The 17298-nt window shown below is 36.6% G+C and overlaps 1 protein-coding gene across 9 annotated transcripts in view; it reads left to right on the top strand.

The window, feature by feature from the left end:
• The window catches only part of TRPM3 (transient receptor potential cation channel subfamily M member 3), a 587648-nt gene that overhangs the window by 202242 nt on the left and 368108 nt on the right, over positions 1 to 17298 (top strand). The gene's annotated exons all lie outside the window — the stretch shown is intronic.

Genomic DNA, 17298 nt, shown 5'->3' with positions numbered 1-17298 from the left:
TTACTGAGGGTGATAATCTCGTAAATTCCTAAAAATTTCCTAAAATAGCTTTACGAAAACTATTATTTTAACAGGACAGGGAATAGGATGAATTGGAAAGAGGGGAGACAGGGACAGGGGCACAGACACCTCCATTAGGCTGTAAAGAGTAATGGATAATGAGGTCTGAGGAAAAAGAGGAGACTCTGTAATCATGTTCTGCAAAATTCATCTGTTATGGGATCTCTGAAACAATGCAGTTGATCCACTTATCAAAAATAATGGCCACCAAGAGAAAAGATGATTGATCTTTCTAACTTCAGCTTTTCCAAATGGAGTATACTATTGGGCCTATTATGTTTATCTTTTCAAAAAAACTAAGTTTCTATTCCATTGATCTTTTGTATTGTTTATTTCGAGATCAGTTATTTCTGCTCTGATCTTTATTATTTCTTTTCTTCTACTAATTTTGGGTTTGGTTTGCTCTTTTCTATTGCTTTAAGATGTATTGTTAGGTTGTTTATTTGAAATTTTCCTTCTTTTTTGACATGGGCATTTAAAGCTATAAATTTCCCTCTTAGTACTGCTTTGGCAGTATCCCAGTTTTTGGTATGTTGTGTTTCATTATAATTTGTTTCAAGAAATTTTTAAATTTCCTTCTTAATTTCTTCATTAACCCATTGATCATGTGGTAATATATTGTTTAGTTTCCATGAATTTGTATAGTTTCCAAAATTCCTCTTGATACTGATTTCTAGTTTTATTTCATTGTGGTCAGAGAAGATGCTTGATATTATCTCAACTTTTTTTTTTAACATCTTAAGACTTGTTTTGTGATCCAATGTATAGTTTATTCTTGAGAATGATCCATGTGCTGAGGAAAAGAATGTGTATTCTACATCCATTGGATGAAATGTTCTGTAAGTATCTGTTAGATCTATTTGGTCTATAGTATAGATTAAGTTCTGTGATTCTTTGCAGATCTTCTTTCTGAATGATCTGTCTAATGCTAAAAGTGGGACATTGAAATCTCCAGCTATTATTATATTGGGATCTGTCTTTCTCCTCACCTCTAGTAATCATTGCTTTATATATCTGGGTGTTGCAGTGTTCGGTGCATATATGTTTACAATGGTTATATATCATTATATAGTTACTACTTTATCTCTTCTTATACTTTTTGTCTTGAAATCTATTTTGTCTGACATAAGTGTAGCTACTCCTACTATCTTTTTATTTCCTTTGGCATGGAATATATTTTTCCATCCGTTTATTTTTCATCTGTTTGTGTCTTTATAGGTGAAGTGTGTTTCTTGTAGGCAACAGATCATTTATCTTTTTTTTTTTTTAATCTGTTCAGTAATTCTGTGTCTTTTGGGAAGTTTAGTCCATTTACATTCAGCATTATTATTGATGAGTAAAGACTTACTCCTACTGCTTTGTTTTCTCCTTGTGTTTTGTAGTCTCCTCTGCCTTCTTTTCTTCATTTTTGTTTTTCTCTTAATAAAGGTAATTTTTTTCTGGTGATGTAATTTAATTTCTTGCTTTTTATTTTTGTGTATTCTGTGTTTTTGGATTTGAGGCTCTGATGAGGCTAGTGAATACTGTAAGTCATTATTTTAAGCCGATATAACAACACTGTTTGCATACAGAAACAAAGAAGCAAAAACGAATAAAAACACTACACCTTAACTTTTTCCCTCCACTCTTAACTTTTTAGATTTCTATTTGTATATTATTACACTGTTTATGTCTTGAAAAGTTGCTGTAATTATTTTTGATTGACTCATCATCTAGTCTTTCTACACAAGAGTTTGCACACCACAATTATAGTGTTACAATATTACATGTTTTTCTGTGTACTCACTATTACCAATGAGTTTTGTACCTTCAGATGATTTCTCATTGCTCATTAATGTCCATTTCTTTCTGATTGACTTATTCCCTTGACATTTTTTGTGGAACAGGTCTGGCATTGATGAAATCCCTCAGCTTTAATTTGTCTGAGAAAGTCTTTATTTCTCCTTCATGTTTGAAATACATTTTTGCTGGACATACTATTCTAAGGTAAAAGATTTGTCTTCCTTCAGCACTTTAAATATGCCATGCCACTAGCTCTGGCTTGTAAGGTTTCCACTAAAAAGTCTCCTGCTAGAAATATTTAAGCTCCATTATATGTTATTTATTTCTTTTCTCTTGCTGCTTTAGGATCCTTTCTTTATCCTTTACCTTTGGGAGTTTGATTATTAAATGCCTTGGAGTAGTCTTCTTTGGATCAAATCTGCTTGGTGTTCTATAACCTTCTTGTACCTGGATATTGATCAATATCATTCTCTAAGTTTGGGAAGTTTTATATTATTATCCCTTTCAATAAACTTTCTAACCCTTCTCTCTCTCTACCTCCTCTTTAAGGCCAATAACTCTTAGATTTGCCTTTTTGAGGATATTTTCTAGATCTATAGGCCTGCTTCATTGTTATTTTTTTCTTTTTCTTTTCTCTTATGTGACACATTTTCAAATAGCTTGCCTTCAAGCTCACTAATTCTTTCTTCTCCTTGATCAAGTCTGCTATTAAAAGACTCTAATGCATTTTTCAGCTCCAGAATTTCTGCCTGATTTTTAAAAATTATTTCAGTCTCTTTGTTAAATTTGATAGAATTCTGAATTCCTTCTCTGTGTTATCTTGAATTTATTTGAGTTTCCTCAAAACAACTGTTTTGAATTTTTTATCTATAAGGTCGTATGTCTCTGTTTCTCTAGGATTGGTTTCTGGTACCTTATTTCGTTCATTTGGTGAGGTCATGTTTTCTGGGATGGCCTTGATATTTGTGGATATGTGTATGTGTTAGAGCATTGAAGAAGTAGGTATTTATTGTAGTCTTCAGAGTCTGAGCTTATTTGCACCCATCCTTTTTAGGAAGGCTTTCTAGGTATTCAAAAGGACTTGGGTGTTGTAATCTAAGCTATCTGCCTTAGGAGACACCCAAAGCTCTGTAACACTGTGGTTCTTGCCGACTCGTGGAGGTACTGTCTTGATGGTCTTGGACAAGATCTGGAAAAATTATCTGGATTACTAGGCAGAGACACTTGTTTTCTTCCCTTACTTTTTCCCAAATGGTTTCTCTTTCTCCAGTCTGAGTCACCTAGAGCTGAGGGTTAAGTGATACAAGCACCCCTGTGACCACCACCATTACTAGGGCTGCGTTGGGTCAAACCAGAAGCCCATCCAGCACTGAGTCTCCCTCAAAGCCTGCTGTAACCACCCCCTAGCTACCTCCTATGTTTGCTCAAGGACATTGGACTCTGCATTGTCATTATCCAGTGGTAACCCTATGCCCTTTAATTATCACACCACACATCTGTCCTGCTTCAGCATCTATCACTGCAGGGAGTTTATTTTGGCACATCACATTATCTCTTATTATGCCTTCAATGACCAAGAAATACATATTATGGTGTGTCTTAGTGTTTTTTCTCTGCTTTAGCAAAATACCCTGGAATGAGTAATTTATAAACAACTTATTTCTCACAGTTCTGGAGACCGGGAAGTCCCAGATCACAGTGCCAGACAGTTCAGTGTATGCTGAAGAATCTCTGCTTCCAAAATAGCACCTTGTTGCTGTGTTCTCACATAACAGAAGGGGTAAATGCTATGCCCTCACATGATGAAAAAGAAAAAGAGACGAATGGTATGTGAAGCCTCTTTTTTAAGGGCATTAACTCCATTCATGAGGAAGAAGCTCTCATGACCTAAATATTGCCTCCAAAAGGACCCACCTCTTGATACTGTTGCATTGGGGGTTAGACTTCATCCTATGAATTTTGAAGGGACACATATGTTCAAACCATGATGTGGTATTTATTGGCCATCATTGAGGGCTGTGATCTAAGTTATTTTGCCTGGAAAACATGGTAAGGGGTCAGTACCTTCATTTCTTTATTTTTTGACCTGATCTTTTTTATAACCAATAGAATATTTCAGTGCAATGGATTTTAGGTGTGGTCTGTGGCCACTACATAAAGGAAAGGAAAAACCTTTATGCTTAGCAATTTTTATGTTTTCAGGACTAATGGACAAGTCAGTATTTTACTACAGGAAGAACATACAGAGAGAGAGACATGGAGTTGCTCAGAGTATCACAGAAACTTAGAGATTTAGATTTAAAACAAACAAACAAAAATGTATCCGTTAGTCAAGTCCAGTCTTCTGCTTTTTTTCTTGATTATAGTGGGCATCACAAATGTTCCTCTAGAATATTTAGTGCTTGATAATACTAAGATATTTATTTGTTTAAATAATTATTGGTTGTTTTTGTCTTTTCCTGCTATAGAAAGTCTTGCAAATTTTAGCAGCAGCTTTTCCCTCTGCTAGTTTTAAACTTGGACGTTGTAAACAAACGTATGTCAACTTGATGGCCTTTCTTTCCGTTTAATATGTATCTCTAAACTCCTTTCAGTTTTGGCAGTGATGTGATGAGTATGAAACCTAGGGGAACAATGATCCTGGCTAATACAATAAAACAGAGGTCACTACACTCTGCACTGATTAGAATGAGTGCTGATTTTTTATCCCCATGAACTATGAAAACGCTGTAAAGCATTTCTGGGTGAACTAAATAAGACCACTGGGATACCTCTGTGTACAGGTAGAATTGAAAGTGTATACTTCTGAATGATGTCAGAGGAACAGAGCCCAGGAAAGCAAAATCAAATATTATGGAAGACAATTCATCACAAATTTGGGAAAGAAAACAAAATGCTGTTATCTACTATTTTGGGTGGAATTGGGTTCAGCAATTTTGCTATTAGAGATGGTACATGAAAGCCCTATTCTACATTTATAGGTTGTCTAATTAATTTTATTTTACAAGAATACATCACATAGATTGGATACTTATGTATCTAAGTGGGTTCCTTAGAAAGAATGGATTGCAAAGGAGAAGAAAAGAACTTTTGGGAATGATGTAAATGTACATTATCATCATTAGAGTGATAATGTCATGCTATATGTGCATGTTAAGCCTCATCAAATTACATATTTTGAATACATGTAGTTTATTTGAATGTCAGTTGTACCTCAATAACATTGTAAATGGTGAGAGAAAGAAAGAGACAAATCTAAAATACCATGTACTGTGCCTGCCATAGTGTTGGTTTCTCATATATTTTAGTTTACTTCTCATCATTTATTGTGTTTTCCAGGCTTTCTCTTCAAGCCTCTTTTCTCAAGCACTTTTTAAGGATCAATGTCCGCATTTGTTTTACTTTTCCTAAGCTGCTCCTAAATATGTTTGTTGATCTTAAGTTAAGCTACTCAAACATGTTTTCACACTTATTCACAGGGCGACCCTTTCCTCATTTTCCTTACCTACTCTCTGCACTCTCTGAGAAACTAGACTAAGAATAATTCTAATTTGTTTTAACTGGTTATGCTCACCTCACTTTATCAAGTCTATGGGGGAACTACTCAGAACATCATCTTAGGAGAGTTGCTTTTACTTCTTTATCAGATTTACTTCTTTAACAGATGTCAAAACGATTTTTCCCTAACATAATATTTGACCCATGAAAGCGCTGTTTTGTTTTGCAGTTTGAACTGAGAAATTGTTTAGCCTCTAGCCAATATTCTTAACTTCATACCTTTGGAGGGAAAAACGCTAAGTGAGAATTATAAGGTGCCTGGAACACTAAAAATCAATATAATGATTCTTGGAGAAGATTACATTAATCCTTTTAAATATTTATTTGCCCCTTCTTTCTTTTCTTTGATTTTTTTCTGCCAACCTGGCGACAAAACTATCTTCAAAACTGTCCACAGATTGAAACAATGGTGAAAGAATCTACACTGATTATTTTGACCCATACTTACTCTTCTCTTTTAGACATCCTTCTGTTGCCTAAGGTAGAAGCCAACTGCCTCATTCCAGGCCCTCAATCCTCATTCCTGGCTGCCAAGCCACTCTTTATCCAGGCTAAGTCCAGCCATTGCCAGAAGGCGAGAAGAGACAATGGCATAGGGGGACGTTTTCATTAATTCTAGGGAGGCAAATGGGAAGATATGATTTGGTATGATGAGGGTTATTAGAAGGATGCTGTTGTAATGCAGCAAGAAGAGATCAAGGCATGAACTAAAACAGTTGTATTGGTAAGAGAGACAAAGAGGAGACAGCAGATTTGAGATATATTTAGAAACTAGAATCAGCAGGACTAGGTGACTTTTAGATGATGGGTGGGAAAGTGAGTATCATAGGGAGGCTACTGACATCCAGATTTCTATTTTAATCACTGATAAATTCATGATGGCGATGTTCATTGATAAAGAATATACATGAGGCAGGTTTTAGTAGAATGTCGTGAGTTCATGTTTAGACATATCAATTAAATATGCCATTCAAGCATCTAATTGGAATCCATTAGCCATGGTTGAATATAGAAATAGAAAATTTATAAGAGAGATATGGGTTCATTTCAGTGTCATCAAGTTTTAGATCATATCTGAAGCATGATTTTTGTATGAAATTACTCAGGAAGGGAGTATAGAAAAAGTAAATGAAAGGATCACACAAATGGAGCCTTGGGGAAGACCAGTGTTAAAGGTGTTCAAAAAACAGGCCTTTGTAATGGAGACCAAGGAAGAATAGCCAGAAAGGGTGGGGAACACCAAGAACAATTGAAATAATAAAATCCTTTGCAAAGTATGACCCACAGGACTGTACTTCTGTGACTTTGATCTTCTGAATGTGATTCATTGATCACAAATAAATTTTGGAAACGCCCGATGTTATTAAGATACTTTTTTCTTGAAGAGTCCCCATCTGAATAGTCCTCTGGTATGGAAAATTGTTCAAGCTAAATAATCTAGGATTTTCCTAACATGTTGAGCCAAAAAACACTTTTCAAACTCTGTAAATTTCAATAACATCCGTTAGACTACTATTTCTGAAACACACTTTGAAAGAGAGCTAGAGTAATAGAAGTCAAGGTATGTAAATTTCAAAGAAGGTGATAGCATCACTTTTCATTGCTGCAGCAAAGTCAAAGACAGGTCAGAGTTGAAAGCCATATATTGCATTTAGCAGTGCCGAGCAATGATTAAGAGCTCAGACAATAAAGTAATGACCTCATAGGGCAATTAAGGCAGGGTGAAAGTAGTAACTATATGTAAACTGATTAGAGCAGTGCCTGGCCCATAGTAAGTGCTTTTAGCTGCCATTTGGTGACTCTTATTCACAGCTTGACAATTTTGGTTGCATGTTGTAGCAGAATCTTGATTTTTAGAGGCCAAAGAGTGTAGAAAGTGATAATGCAGTAATCAAAGATTCAGCTTCTATAGCATATCTATCTTATATATTTGCCAAGTTTTATTCTATTTTTATAAACTTTTAAATAAATATAACAACTAGAATAGTAGAGAAATCATAAGTATATTACAGAATATATTAATCCAAAGTGCATATACTTAAATGACTACTAGTCAGGTCCATTCAGACAGCACCTTAAATGTCCTACTCTTGTCCCCTCCCAGTCACTATTCATACTCTCCTTCCCCACAATAATCATACCCTGACTTCCAACACCATGATTAATTTTACTTGTTTTCATACTTTATAAAAAATAGAATCATGTATTCTTTTGCATCTGACTTATTTTACTTAATGTTATGTTGGTGAGAATCACCCATGTTCTTGCATGTAACAGTTATTTGCTCTTGTTCACTGCTACATAGTATTCCATTGTGTAGACATGCCACACTTTATTGATCTATTATTGTCAAAAATTTGTGTCCAATTTGAGACTATTATGAATAATGGTACTATAAGCACTTATACACATATCTTTTGGTGAACATATATGCATTTTTATTATTTGCCTAGGACTGGAATTGCTGGATTGTAGTATATACATAATTAACATTAGTGACAAATTCCAAGTAGTCATATCAAATTATACTCCAAATTGTAGCAATTTACACTCCATTCTGTATTCAAAAGTTTCAGACCCTCTTCCTCATCAACACTTTATATTGTCAGTCTTTTACTTTTAGCTGTCAGAGTGGGAATACATGGGTATATCATGATAGTTTAGGTTGGTGCAAAAGTAATTGCCATTACCTCTAATGGCAAAAACCACAATTACTTTTGCACCAACCTAAATAATTCTCATTTTCTTGATGGCAAATGAGGTTGAATACCATTATATATGTTTATTGGCCCCTTGAAAATGTTCAAAGCACCTCATCAAGTCCTATATCAACTTTCCTATTAGATTGTATATTGGACCCGATTTATGTGCATACCCCTCCACCCCCAGTTAACTCATTCCTTCTAACCCCTACCTTTTTGGCCTTTGTCTACCTGCTCAGTGAACAGCCAAGCTTCCAGTGCTCTAGCCTCTTTCCCTGACACTACAGGCTTCCCAGAGCTCTCCAGAGTAAGGGCTGGGCTTCAGCATGGATTCCTTAATGCCCACTATGCCTGGAACTGCAGCGGTTCTTTTTTTTTTTTATTGCATTTTAGGTTTTGGGGTACATGTGAAGAACATGCAAGATTGTTGCATAGGTACACACATGGCAGTGTGATTTGCTGCCTTCTTCCCCATCACCTATATTTGGCATTTCTCCCCATGCAGTTCTAATTCTCAAGCCCAACCCTACCACGGTATGGAGGGTCTAACCACTCCCATCACCTCTAGGAGTTACCTAGAGGCTACCTGGGAAGGCCAGCTGACTTGACATAGAAATGTAAGAGTTAACATCCCATGTGGAGCACTTGGACAACAAGAGATAAGAGCTAGATGGGACCAGCATACAAAGCCTTCTTCTTCCCCACCCTCAGGGTAGTCTTCTAAGTTAGGTGGCTCTCTATGTCCTGTCTGGAAACTAAGCAATCAGCTATGTGACTTGCATTTTAATTCTTACGATGGAATTTTTAGATGAACAGAAGTTCAAATTTTTAATGGACTGCAATTAATCAACCTTTTTTCACCTATGGTTCATGCTATTGTGTTTTGTCTAAGAAATCTTTGCCTACTCCAAAAAAATAAAGATGCTTTATTATATTCTGGAAGCTTTATTTCCCATTTATATTTATAATCTACTTGGAATTATTATTTGATGACATAAGATGGGATAGTTTTGTTTTTTTCCTATCTAGTTATTCAGTTAACACAGCACCATTTGTTCTTCACCTTCTGCTCTGAGTGAGACTTTGCTCATAAATCAAGTATCAATATATGCATAGGTCTGCTTCTGGACTCTGTATTCTGTTCCATTGTTCTATTAGTCTATTCTATTCTTATGACACCGCCACACTGTCTTAATTACTGTAGCTTTATAATAACTGTTTATATGTGCTAATGTGGATACTCCAAATTTGTCTTCAAGCTTGCATCAGCTATTTGAATCCTTCCCTGGAATTTAAGTTAAAATTACATTGAATCTAGATGAATTTGGGGAGGCCTGACATTTTTAAAAGATTCAATCTTGCAATCCATGAATATCCTGTATCCTTCCATTTGTTTAGGTCTTACTTAATTTCTTTCAGTATTGTTTTCTTTACCTATATGGGCTTCCCTTCCCTCCTGGATTTTGGCCCCACATTTCTTGCTGCCTTCATGGCTCCCAATATTTTCAAAACTTTATATATATTTTGTCCAGCTCATATGTTTGATGCAGACTAATGTTTGATGCAAACATTAGTCTGAAACCAGCTAGTCTTCCATTGTCTGAGGTGAAACGCTCTACCTTTCTGTGTAAATAATTTAATATGATTTAATTAAATAGTTGATTCTCATTATCTGTAGTAATTATGTTCTATAAAGTCACCATGAACACTGCATTAACAAATACGGAACCACTACTTCTAAGGGAAATACACAGGTTCCTGCAAGCCTCCGCTCACAAGATTTTTGTCAACTAATTGATACATAACATTGATTTATATGTATGTATGTTCAGAGACACTTTGTTAACAAATATTATTGATTCATTGACATTGGGCTTAAATCCCATACTAGATAGAAACCCAAAGTAAAATAAATTGTCCTCCCAAAAGTACACCTGCACACACTATTTCCAATAACAAAGACATAGAATCAAACCAAGTGCCCATCAGTGGTGGATTGGATAAAGAATATGTATATATCTATGTAACAATCCTGCGAGATATGCATATGTACCCCACAACTTAAGGTAAAATAAAATAAAACTGGGAAAAAAAATATGTATTACATATACACAATGGAATACTAGGCAGCGATTAAAAAGAATGAAATCATGCCCTTTGCAGCAGCATAGATGCAGCTGGAGGCTATTATCCTAAGTAAATTAATACAGAAACAGAAAATCAAATGCCATATATTCTTATTGATAAGTGGGAGCTAAAACATTGGGTACACACAGACACAAAGATGGAAACAATGGACACTGAGGCTTCCAAAAAGGGGAATGGGGAAAGGGAATGAAGGATTAGAAAACTACCTATTGGGTACTGTGTTCATTACTGGGGCAGTGGGATCAGTAGAAGCCCAAACCTCAGCGTCATGCATGCAACACACCCATCTAATAAAGCTGTACCTGTACCCTTGAATCTAAAATAAAGACATACTTGCAGAAATTTGAGATCAGGCCCAATAGCTGCATCTATGCTGTTCCAATTCATGCCTAAATGAAATTCATCTATTTCCTCCCTAAAGCACTTCACAGCCTTTTTACACTTGGGAACACTGCACAGTACTTCAGCACTTACTTGGGGGATATTTTAAGAGCAAAAGCATCAACAAAAAGCATTAAAATGTAAAAATTGTACTACATAGACTGAAAAGCTCACAGTATGCCACTGAAATAAGGAGGCAGTGTGTCACTGTGTCCTGCCTCAGCTGGGAACATGCCACGTGCATGTGGGGCGACTCTAATTGTTTGCCACTCTGCACATGTCCACAAAGGATGGTGCATGCCCTGCTGGTATGTGTGTATACTTATGTACAAATACCTTTTAGCAAGTACACAAATACATTTTAGCAAGTAAACATATTTAAACATACAGGATCAGGGGATAACATACATAAACTTTACTTTTAAGTAAAATTATAGTGTTTTCAATAAACTGCTATAAAGTAAGGTAATATAAATCTGAAGAATAAATAACAAATGTACACAGCTGTCATATACTTGGGTTTGTCCTTTTTCAATTTAGCTTATTTATCTCAGAGTTTCTACCTTTTCTGTTCTGCATCTGGACTTCTTATTTTTATTTTATTTTATTGTTATTTTTTTAGACGGAATTTCACTCTTGTTGCACAGGTTGGAGTGCAATGATATGATCTCGGCTCACTGCCACCTCCACCTCCTGGGTTCAACCAATTCTCCTGCCTCAACCTCACGAGTAGCTGGGATTACAGGTGTCCACCACCATGCCTGGCTGTTTTTTGTATTTTTAGTAGAGACAGAGTTTTGTCATGTTGGCCAGACTTCTGAGCTCAGGTGATCCAATCGCCTTGGCCTCCCAAAGTGCTGGGATTACAGATGTGAGCAACTGCACCTGGCCTGGACTTCTTTTTTAAAAGATCATTTTTACTTTAACGAGATTGAAAATTCGCATCTACATATTATTCTCTAATCCTGGAGGAGTCTTTCCCAAACTTCTAAGGACACCCAAAACATTCTTAGCATTTACTTCCCTGAAATTTAACAAAAGGATGGCACTAATTTAACCAGCCCTGTCTGCCTTTGATTTTGGCCCTCTCTTTCAAAGCTCAGGCCCGGTGAAAGATCATTCATTTGGCTCCTAGTCCGAGGATAACTGCAGAAAATGAAACCAATATGTGATTTCCATTTTGACATTTTTTTCTTTCATCCCTCCTCATTTATTTTCTGTAACAGATGTAATCTCTAAAACCCCTGGCTACTACCTAGAACACTTTTTTTTTACAATAGGAAATAGCTGATAAATTCACAAAACTTCTCCCCCATTTATAACAGAAATAAAATTCAGCAAAATTAAGATTTTTTTAAGTTGTCAAAGAAGAACAAAATTATACTTTTATTTAATACCTCATAGTTTATGAGCTCTTATTGTTTGTTTGAGAGTAGGGAAGTCACAGGATTCTCAAACAAGAAATAAATCTCTGCTGGTCTAGATGGCTTCCACCTGTGATCTCAAAACTTTGAGAGGCCAAAGCAGGAGGATTGCAGGCCAGCCTGGGTGACCTAGTGAGACCCTGTCACTACAAAAAAATTAAAAACTAGCCGGGCCTGGTAACATACATCTGTAGTCCCAGCTACTCAGGAAGTGAGAGGATCCCTGGAGCCCAGGATGTCAAGGCAGCCGTGAGCTGCAGTCGCACCACTGCACTCCAGCCTGGGTGACAGAGGGAGATGCTGTCTCAAAAGAAAAATAAAAGCAATGACTTTCTTATTAGAATCCAGGTTCCAGACAGAGAGAATAATAATGTATTTATATTAATCATTAGAGCATTTTTATTAGTTATAGAGATGACAAAAGGTTATTCATTGCATTTCTAGGTATTTCTAAAATGTTGATGCTTCCATTTATGGATATAAATCTTGTTGGTCTGTCTATACAGTGGTATGTTACTCCTCAGAGTAACTAAATATATTTTATTTAGAGAATATATGAAATAATAGAATTGTATAATTACAACTAAATGGAGGCTGTTACCCTCAGTTGGTTTGTAAAAATTCTAACATTGGACCTTTGGTATCTTCTGGGAGATGGCGACAGTTGCTGCTGATCTCTAAACAAAGAAGAGAGAGACTTTTAATTACACTCATTTAGGGAACATTGGTTTAAACAAAATTAAACAGCTTTCTTTACTGCAGCACTTGTGTTCTTTAATGTGTCAATGTGTATTTGGTGTCTCCAGGAGATTATAATGTACCACAATCTCAAACATACGTAACTTCAGAAACTTATAGCAACATCATGCAGGAATATGCTATAAAAGGCATAGATTTGGGAAATACTCCTCTAGAATATGACCCGCATTGCCTTTGTAGGCTCAGAAATGCACATGGAAGAAAGCGGATAATCCATGGTTGATGGGAGCCGTAACTAATTGCTACTGATGCTCTCGAGGTGGCTCTTCAGGATTACTGGCATCTGCCCAGGATATCTTGAAACCTGCCAAAACAGTTGAGTTTTTGCTTACTTGCTTCATTAAACAGCACCATGAATAAAGCAGATGTTATGAGACTCAGGGATCATTATAAGTAAAGCTTCCTAGGCCATAGTAAAACTTTAGGCTCTGACATATAAACAAAATTTTTAGAAAAGCTCCTTTTAGATTTTACTGATATCAAGAGAAAACCAATGTTCAGTGAAGACTCTCCCTGAAGTCTTCTTTTAAAATATTTTCCGTTTATAGCTATAAAGCTTGTCGGACTGTCTCTACAGTAAAACTTCATTTCAACACATCTGAAACAAATAGATTCTCAGAGATTACTGTGTCTTCATAAAATGGATGTAACAAACCCAATGTGGCCCTTTCTTGAGGACTGTGTCATTTTGTGGCCATGGCGGTGTATGGTGCTCAAAGCTGGGCTGTTCCAGGCTCGTTAATATGTGTTGGCCCCACGATGCTTTGTTTTCTGGTTACTTCCTACTTATCCACCTCTGAGGTCCTGCCTTCTTACCCCGCCTCCTTCTTCACACTCTTCCCCAAGCTGTTTTGAATCTGCTGAACTCTCGGAAACCACATTACTATACTTGTTGGTGCAGGCAGTGAACTAGAAAAAGTGGAACGAGAATGCGCACCTGGGTTGTGTTTCTTTGATTAAAAATAAGTAACTTCTCAGAAGACTTTGGTTTTTTTCTTATCAGCCAAGTATTTGGTTAACAAATGTTATTATGGTTTGGGGCTGCTTTTTGGATAGTGAAGTTTGCCAAAAGAGTGAGGTGTTTTTTTATTTTTATTTATTTTTTATTTTATTTTTTTGAGACAGGGTTTCACTTTGTCATCCAGGCAGGACGGTGACGCAGTCGTGGCTCACTGCAGCCTTGATCTCCGGTGGCTCAGGTGATCCTCCCACTTCAGCCGCCAGAGTAGCTGGGACTACAGGTGTGCACCACCATCCCTTGCTAATTTGTCTGTGTCTTGTAGAGACATGGTTTCACCATGTTGTCCACGCTGATCTCAAACTCTCAGGCTCAAGAGATCCTCCTGCCTTGGCCTCCCAAAATGATAGAATTATAGTATTTTTTTATTTTAAAAAACAAGCAAAAGAAAAATTACATGTCAATTTTAAATCCTATACAATTTCGCATTCCAGATAAAACATTTTCTCTTTTGTATTCTTGAGGATACACAATGGATTGTTAACTGAACAGCATTTACATAAACTCATTCATTGTACATCTCTTATATGTGAGGAACCCTGCTATCTGTATGCAGGCAATATAATTAAAACTATGGTAAACTAAACCTCATGCCTTATTGTCTATTGGCTCTAGCCAATAAAATTAAATAATCTATAATGTTTAAATTGAATAATTCTCATTAGTGTTCCATATTAGGCATTTTGCTTTTACATTTCCTTTTGATAAATAAACTCAACAAAAAGGCAAATTTCTTACCTTTCCGTTCTCTTGTGAAGGAAAAAGTATATTATTTACTAATTGTAGTTCCCTTCTTTTTACAGGATTTTAAAAAAAGAGTACCCCAAAAACACTTTGAATGGAGTGCCACTTTAAGGGAAATTTTCTTTTTGGGGAAAGAGGTCTAGAATGTTCGTGTAGGGGTGCCAATGTGGCATTTCCATACAGTGGCACTAATCCCCACAACCAAATGTGTCACTCATTTCTCTGTGTATTACTGTCCCAACTCTCATTTACACAGCCAGGAAAGCTCATGTCTTTGTTTTAAGTGCAAAGCCCTGCTTATGGGCCAACTTCATCCAGGCCGCTAGCACATTGTCTGTGCTGACTGAACTGGAAAAAAAGACCCATTATTTCTGAAAATGTTAACGTTTCAACACAGGAAAGGACAGTAAGGTACAAACCAACACAGGGTCATCTTTCCTTTGTGCTGGATTTGGTTTCTGAATTCCTTCCTGGGAAAGAGTTCCGGCTGTAATTTTTCTCTCGCCAGCCTAGTGGATAACATCTTTACATCCCCCGTCCGCTTCACCTCCTCTTTTACAGCAAAACACGTGATTCCTTGTATTGTGGAACCTTATGTACTTGCAAACCCTACACCAGACTGTGAACTGGAGGCAGGCTAAGGGTTACATCTGCTCTGCTATTTATGACACAATACTTTGAGCCCTTAAGATAGGTTCTGTGACTTACTCTAAGGCAATTCAAGCCAACAACTTTCTCTTTCCCTGAAACACTATGTGTGAGCCACAAGTTATTCATTCATTCACTCATGAGGGATGCATTAGGCACCAGGAACTGTAACTTATTCATCAGGGTTCCCTAGTACCTAATGCAGTGTCTGGGACTGGGTATGCCCTTAAGAACTGAATCAATGAATGAGTGGCTGGTTTTTTGCTCATTGTAGTTTCTTTGGAAGAAGAGGAGGAAAGTAGTTGACATGATTCTTAATCAAATAATAGGTAAAAAGTTGGAAGAAAAAGCAGACTGACTTTAACTTGTCTCATACAAATGCAGCAAATATGTGTCTCTTTTGCAAAATCCAAAATTCCTCCCTTATCCTCCCCAGATGAAGATAAGTTGCCTTCAGAGTAATAAAATAAACCTTAAGCAGTTCCCATTCAGTAATCAGTCAAATATGTACAGTGACAGGCAAAAAGGAAATGAGGCATCCCATATCTGGAGTACAACAAACTCAAGCATAGCCTCAGCTTTGTGTATGAATACATAAAGGGGCATGCCCCAACTAGGGCTGGAGTCATGACTGGCTTTGCAAGATAATCCTATTTGAAATTTGGACTTCTCTGAAACTGCCCTTGCTTGATATCATTTGCTTGCAAGGATGGTTGATTTGGTTCTTTACCAGCTAGACATCCAGAGAAAAGCAGGTTTGGTAAAGGAGAATTACAGTACATAAAAATTTCTGTGTGTTACTGACTAAACCTTTGAACTTGACCCTCACATTCTATGTCACCCCACCCCCAACCACTAAAGGACGTTGGTGCATAAAGCTTGCCTTGTGTGGCTCCAGCTGTCTGCCTGTGTCATCTTATCCTAATTGCAGCAACAAGCACAGTATGTGACATGTAATAGAAGCCTAATGATGATGATGAACGTCATCAGCTGGTTGAAGTTTACAAACCACTTTCACATATGTGCTGTCATGCAGTCTCATATCATTAGTCATCCTCTGGGTCATTAGTCAATCATTAATAACTTGGAAAATCATAACTTGGACACAAATAAAACCTGTCTCCTTTCTGTTCTTTGTGCCATTGAGTAGCATGAAAACGTCAATGCTTTTACATGCTTTAAATTTTCAAAGTCAGTTGATGATTCACATCTCCACATATTGCTGCTTCTCTCCCATTATAAACTTTTGATTTTTGAATGCTTTAATTTTTTTTGTGATTTACTTGGAAATATATTTATTAAATTTATTTCTGGATATTAAAAATCTCCTGAGTATATTTTTCCATCATATATTTCAAATTCCATAAAATGTTCTACCACCATGGGTACAAAGTCTGTTATGCTGATGACCAAAGTCACATTTAACCTACGTTGTTAAAAAAAAAAGTTAAATGTTACATCTTTATAATTTTACCTGTGCAAAATAAGCCACTGGATTTAAATATGCCTTTAGAATGTGGTGCCTTTCTATAACTTGATAGCGTCTGAAACTTCTTCAAGGGAGTTTTCTCTCCAAGGACTGACCCTATATTATCTAATGCTTAAAAGGCCATTAATCTACTTGTGCCCAAGGAAGTCAATGATCAAAGGTGTTTCCTTTAGCTCTGATTTTTGTTATCTTAGCCATACCCAATAACAACTGTATAGGTCATTACTGCATGCATTTTTACGTAATTCCTGGCTACATTTTAAGTCCCCACCCATTGTTCCCTTCTTTTTTCATGTCCCTTTCATTTTAGGCTATCCTATTCCTCCTGGAACAAGGCAGTTTATAAATCGCACTGAAGCAAAGGATAGTGTTAAGGCAAATCAATCAGTGATTTCTGTTGAAAACATATGGGAGAAAAAGTTGCCCTCTACATCCCACTGAGCCTGTCATAGAAAATAGTTTTGAAAGCTCTTTATAAACCTCAAAGACATAAGGCTTTCATAGTGTCTCTGATCCAGAAGGAAGATACTGCCAATAGTACTGTGACTACCTGCCTAGCAGAGGCCAGATACAGATCCTTCCTCT

The sequence above is a fragment of the Cebus imitator genome, unplaced genomic scaffold (assembly GCF_001604975.1).
Source record: "Cebus imitator isolate Cc_AM_T3 unplaced genomic scaffold, Cebus_imitator-1.0 Scaffold155, whole genome shotgun sequence".
NCBI lineage: Eukaryota > Metazoa > Chordata > Mammalia > Primates > Cebidae > Cebus > Cebus imitator.
The sequence above is the reverse complement of the archived record's forward strand: the minus strand, read 5'-3'. Positions and strand labels throughout refer to the sequence as shown.